Consider the following 6,183-nt stretch of genomic DNA (forward strand, 5'->3'; position numbering starts at 1 on the left):
ATTTTATATATATATATATATATATATATATATATATATACTGTACATTTGTAGAAATCTCCAATATTGTAGACCATCATAAGCATTCATATTGAACCCCAAGAAATTGGAGGAAAATGATTTTGTGTGTTGGGATCAAGCAGAACTGCAAGGAAAATTCAGTTTGTATTCACTTTGTTTTTGTTTTCTGAATATTTCATTAAGTGCTTATTTTCCTTTTGCAATCAGAAAAAAGCAATTTTGAAAAAAGAGCTGTTAAGTTACTTCTTGCCTGAGTAGAAATAATAAAGCATGAAACCCATAATAAAGTCATAATAAAAGTATTAGATATTATACTATCTAATAAAACATTAAATAGTATAATATTACATAGATTATGACAGCTTTACTAAGATTACTTTAAGAAGTGATAAAATTATTTTCTATTTGACTCTGTATTTTATACTAAATGAATGTTATGCACACATATTCAAATTCATGAAAATGGATATTATAAAGGATACAACAACTTTAAAATTAAACCTATGAATAATCAGAATAAGTATTGAGTCCCTAGTTGTTGCACACATAAAAATTTCCTTCAAAATTTATAGAGGCAATTATACATAATAAGAGGAAACTGAAAAATTGGAACCATAGTTACCTATCTCACTATGTTATGTCTTTATTTTCACAGTATTTTGGTCTGTTTTTTATAGTTGTCATGTTGCTTTCTTCTCATCTACTTCTATTTCTGTCACCTTCACATGGCACTGGCCAAAAGAGAAAACATGGTCTTCTGTTGCCTTTGCCAAAGGATAACATTATCTTTACCTTTGAAGAGAAAAAAAACCTTGCTAATTTTTTAAGCTTTTATTTATTTATTTTTAGAGAGAGGGGAAGGGAGGGAGAAAGAGAGGGAGAGAAACATCAATGTGTGTTTGCCTCTCATATGGTCTCCATTGGGTACCTGGCCTGCAACCCAAGCATGTGTTCTGACTGGGAATTGAAATGGTGACCCTTTCAGTTCACAGTCCATGCTCAATCCACTGAGCTACACCAGCCAGGGCAAAGCTTACTAATTTAATATAGTGATCTGTAACATCCATTTAAGCAGTGGACATTGGAATATAAGCAAGAGCAATTATAGTCTATCTCATATAGCAATCCACTGACTGATAAGAGTTTCTGGCCCAGTACGAAGAGTGAATAGTCTTGTGAGATTGGATGGTGGTGGGTATGGAATAGATTGGGGTGGGGAGAGTTATAGGCACACCATTCATATCATACTCTTTTGGGAATTACTTACATAATTTAAGCTTGAGACTATCCCCCAATGGTATCATCCATTAATTGTTTATTCATAAAAAATGATATTTCCTGTTTATGCAAGGGCAAATGCTAATTGGTCTCATCAAAGTAATTGAGGATTCTTTGTGTACAAAGTATCACAATGGGAAAAAAGTACATTTTGATTAGTCAGTGTAAATGAATCAGAAACATATGGATCTCAGTTTCCTTTCATTTTAAGACACAGGTAGGATTCTAAACATTTCAAGAAGAATATTCTAAATTTAAGGCTGGCATATCAAGATGAATGCATGGCATTTATTTTGAAGTTCAAGAAGTTTGAACTGAAGACTAGGTCAGCCCTTTGTAGTTATGGGAAAATTTATTACATTAGCTGATGAACAGACTAAGTCCATTACATTCTGATTTTCCAGAATTTTTTTCCTTCCATCATTAATTTAGTACAGTTTTCTGTCTCATATCATCTACTAAGTGACCATTTTGTAAGAAAGACAAAACTTTACATAATGATATGTGAATGTTTGAGTTATTGTTTTATATTAACCTAGTGTTTACCTCTTACTTGATATAGACTTGAAATAGCTCAGATATTTATTAGATTATCTGTAGTTCTGATTTTCTGCTCCAGTGCTCCCCATCATTAGTGCATTAAATCAATACCTTAAATAATCTGAAATTCTATTCTTCTTTTTATTATTATTTTTTCAATTTTTTATTGATTATGCTGTTACAGTTGTTCTATTCCCCCTTTATTCCCCTCCACCCTACCCCCCATCTCCACCATCACCCCCCCTTTAGTTTATGACCATGTGTCTCAAGTCCTTTATATTCTATATTTCCCATGCTATTCTTGCCCCCCCATCTATTTTCTATCTACTGTCTATGCTACTTATTTTCTGTACCTTCTCCCCCCTTCTCCTCCTCCCACTCCCCCTGTTGCTAACCCTCCTTGAGATCTTCATTTCTATGTTTCCACTCCCGATCTAGCTGTCCTTTTAGTTTGCTTTTGTTTTAGGTGTGGTTGTTAATAACTGTGAGTTTGTTGTCCTTTCACTGTTCATGTTTCTTTAACTTCTTTTTCTTAGATAAGTCCCTTTAACGTTTCATATAATAAGGGCTTGGTGATGATGAACTCCTTGAATTTGATATTATCTGAGAAGCACCTTATCTGTCCTTCCATTTTAAATGAAAGTTTTGCTGGATAGAGCAATCTTGGTTGTAGGTCTTTGGATTTCATGACTTGGAATACCTCTTTCCAGCCCCTTCTTGCCTGTAAGGTCTCTTTTGAGAAATCTGCTGACAGTCTGATGGGGACTCCTTTGTAGGTGACTGTCCCCTTAGCTCTTGCTGCTTCTAGGATTCTCTCCTTCATTTTAATCTTGGCTAATGTAATTATGATGTGCCTTGGTGTGTTCCTTCTTGGGTCCAACTTCTTTGGTACTCTCTGAGCTTCCTGGATTACCTGGAAGTCTATTTCCTTTGCCAGATTGGGGAAATTCTCCTTTATTATTTGTTCAAATAAGTTTTCCACTGGTGGCTGTGCCTTTCCCCCTTCTGGTACCCCTATAATTCGGATGTTGGAGCGTTTAAAGATGTCCTGGAGGTTCCTAAGACTCTCCTCATTTCTTTGAATTCTTGCTTCTTGACTCTTTTCTGTTTGGCCATTATTTGCTTTCTTCTGGTCCACTCCATTGATTTGAATCCCAGTTTCCTTTTCATTGCTATTGGTGTCCTGTGCAATTCCATTCATTTCAATTAGTTTCGCCTTCATATATTTGTCTAATTTGTTGGTATAATCAACCAGTTCTGTGAGGATCCTGATCACCAATGTTTTAAACTGTGCGTCTGTGAGTTTTGCTATTTCTTCATCACTTAGATTTATTGGCTCTGGGGCTCTGAGATCCTCCTGCGCCCTTCTTGGTCTGTTCGGGCCCTTTAAGTGTGAGAAGCGGAGCCTTGGATTCCCAGGTCTCTGGGTTGTGACGCTGTATGTGGGGGCGTGGCCAGAGCGGGGAAATGGCGACCCCCTCTGCCGCTTCTCACAGCTGGGTGCGGAGGAGCAGTGCCTTAGGTGGTTCACCTGGGCCGGGCCACTCAGAGTCGCTGGGTTATGATGCGGTCAGGCTGAAGAATTTGTTGTTAACGGACTTCCGAAAAGTTCAATTTTCTGTGTTCTGGCTATGTTTTCTGTTGCTAATATTTAGTTTTCTCTAATCTTGGTTGTGTGAGAAGGCATGGCACATCCACCTATGCCTCCATCTTGGTGGAAGTCTCTCTTTTTATTATTACTTTGTTATTTTTTTTTGAGTCTTACAGTTTTGGATGAGAATGTGATCATCCCTAGAAATTACATAAATATTTTGTTTTCTGTGCATCTGTTGTCAAATGTGGTTCTAAGATTTGGGAATGTACTTCCCTAGGGAAAAAGGTATAGTTTTCTTTTGCTCAATAGGAAACATTGGGGTTTTCCAGACAAATCTTTCTCCTTGCTATGTGCCAAATTTTCAGATTCATTAAACAATTTGTAACCTCAGGCCACAATGCAGGCTGAAGAATGTTGGTCATCTTATGTAATAGAACCCACAGATAGGACCTCTATTAATGATAATTTAGTTGGAGGGGAGTTAGCAGCTACTGAAGAGATTTTTAGTAGTGTTTTTCTGTCTTTTCTTAACTACTTGGGTGTAAGTACAAAGCTCAGAGAAAAGAAAATGGCCTATCTTTTGAGACAGTAGTTATATAAGAATTGTTTTAAGCAAGATTCCCAGAGAGATAATCTGGCTTGTTAAGGTTTCTGGAATATGCTGACATTATGGGTGCTATACTTTAAGATACTATTAAGATACTAGGAAATTATCAGTAAACAACAAATCCGTTGTGGAAAATTCTTATTCTAATAGGGTTATTGAAGTTGCTTTTCAAAAATAGCTTTAAAGAGGACTATAGCCTTTTCTTACTTTGATTCCCCAAGAGCAACAAACACTCCTGAATGGGGGTGTAATTCATGATTATAGATTAGACACCCCTTGATAACAATTTGAGTTGGATGTCATCATAGCAAATTACTAAATAATTATGATGCAGCATTACTACTGTGAAAAAATGTTATTGGTATATAAGTGGCATATATAGCAGGTGTACAATGTAATTATTTGATATTTCTTATATCTGAAATTATCATGTCAATACAGTTAACATTTGTCATTATACATAGGTACACATTTTTTCTTGTAATAACATTTAAAATCTATTCTCTCAGCCAAAATAAAGTATACAATACAATATTATTTATTAAGATCTTAATTATTTATTTTTAGAGAAAGGGGAGGGAAGGAGAAAGAGGGAGAGAAACATCATATGGTTGCCTTGTGCACACCCCCTATTGGGGACCTGGCTCACAATCCAGGTATGTGCCCTAAACTGGAAATTGAACCAGTGACTCTTTAGTTTGCAGGTGGGTGCTCAGTCTGCTGAGCCACACCAGCCAGAGCTGCAACACAATATTATTAACTGTAGTCACCATGCTGTAAACTACATTCCCATGACTTACCATATTTTTCAGACCATAAGACACACCCAGGTTTTAGAGGCAGAAAATAGAAAAAAATTCTGAAGCAAAAAATGTGGCAAACTATTTAGTAACATAAATAATATAATATATAACTAATTTAAATGCAGAGCTACATTCAGACTATAAGATGTACCTGCCTTTTCCTTTCCACTTGCCTTTGGGGGGGAAAAAGTGTGTCTTATAATCTGAAAAATATGGTATGTATTTTATAACTGGAATTTTTTATCTTTTGACCCCCTTGATCCATTGTACTTACCCCCAACCCTGCCTCTGGCAAACACCAATCTGTTCTGTGTATGTATGAGCTTGAGAAATTAAAAAACTTTTAAAGTATATTTTTATACTTTATATCTTTTCCACTTTTTCTCCCCTTTATGCCCTCTCTGCCCTGCATCCCCCAACCCTCCAGCATTCCCCTCCCTTTGTTCATGGCAATGGGTTGTACATATGCGTTCTTTGACTTCTCTGTTTCCTATACCATTCTCAATCTCCCCATGTCTACTTTATGTTTACCAGTTATGCGTCTTATTACCTGTACCTTTTCCCCCCATTCTTTCCCTCCCCACCACTGGTAAACCTCCATGTGATCTCCATTTTTCTGGTTCTGTCCCTATTCTAATTGTTTGCTTAATTTTTGTTTTTCTTTTTTAGTTACAGTTGTTGACAGTTGTGAGTTTGTCATCATTTTACTGTTCATACTTTTGATCTTCTATTTGTTAGATAAGTCCTTTTAACATTTCATATAATAAGGGCTTTCTGATGATGAACTCCTTTAACTTGACCTTTTCTGGGAAGCACTTCATCTGCCCTTCTATTCTAAATGATAGCTTTTCTGGGTAGAGTAATCTTGGATGTAGGTCTTTGCCTTTCATGACTTCAAATATTTCTTTCCAGTCCCTTTTGCCTGTAAGGTTTCTTTTGAGAAGTCAGCTGAAAGACTTATGGGAACTCCTTTGTAGATAACTTCTCTTGCTGCTTTTAAGATTCTGTCTTTATCTTTAATCTTGGGAAACTTGATTAGGATGTGACTTGGTTTGTTCCTCCTCGGGTCTAATTTCTTTAGGGCTTTCTCAGCTTCCTGGACTTCCTGGAAGTCTATTGCCTTTGCCATGTTGGAGAAGTTTTACTTCATTATTTGTTCAAATAAGTTTTAAATTTCTTGCCCTTATTCTTCTCGTTCTGGCACCTCTATCATTCTGATGTTTGAGTGCTTAAAGTTGTCCCAGAGGTTCCTAAGCCTCTCCTCATTTTTTTTTGGGGGGGGGGGATTTTTGTTTCTTCATTCTGTTCTGGTTGGATGTGTATTTCTTCCTTTTGTTTTA

This window comes from Artibeus jamaicensis, unplaced genomic scaffold (genome assembly GCF_021234435.1).
Source record: "Artibeus jamaicensis isolate MK-2021 breed Jamaican fruit bat unplaced genomic scaffold, CSHL_Jam_final contig_240, whole genome shotgun sequence".
Classification (NCBI taxonomy): Eukaryota; Metazoa; Chordata; class Mammalia; order Chiroptera; family Phyllostomidae; genus Artibeus; species Artibeus jamaicensis.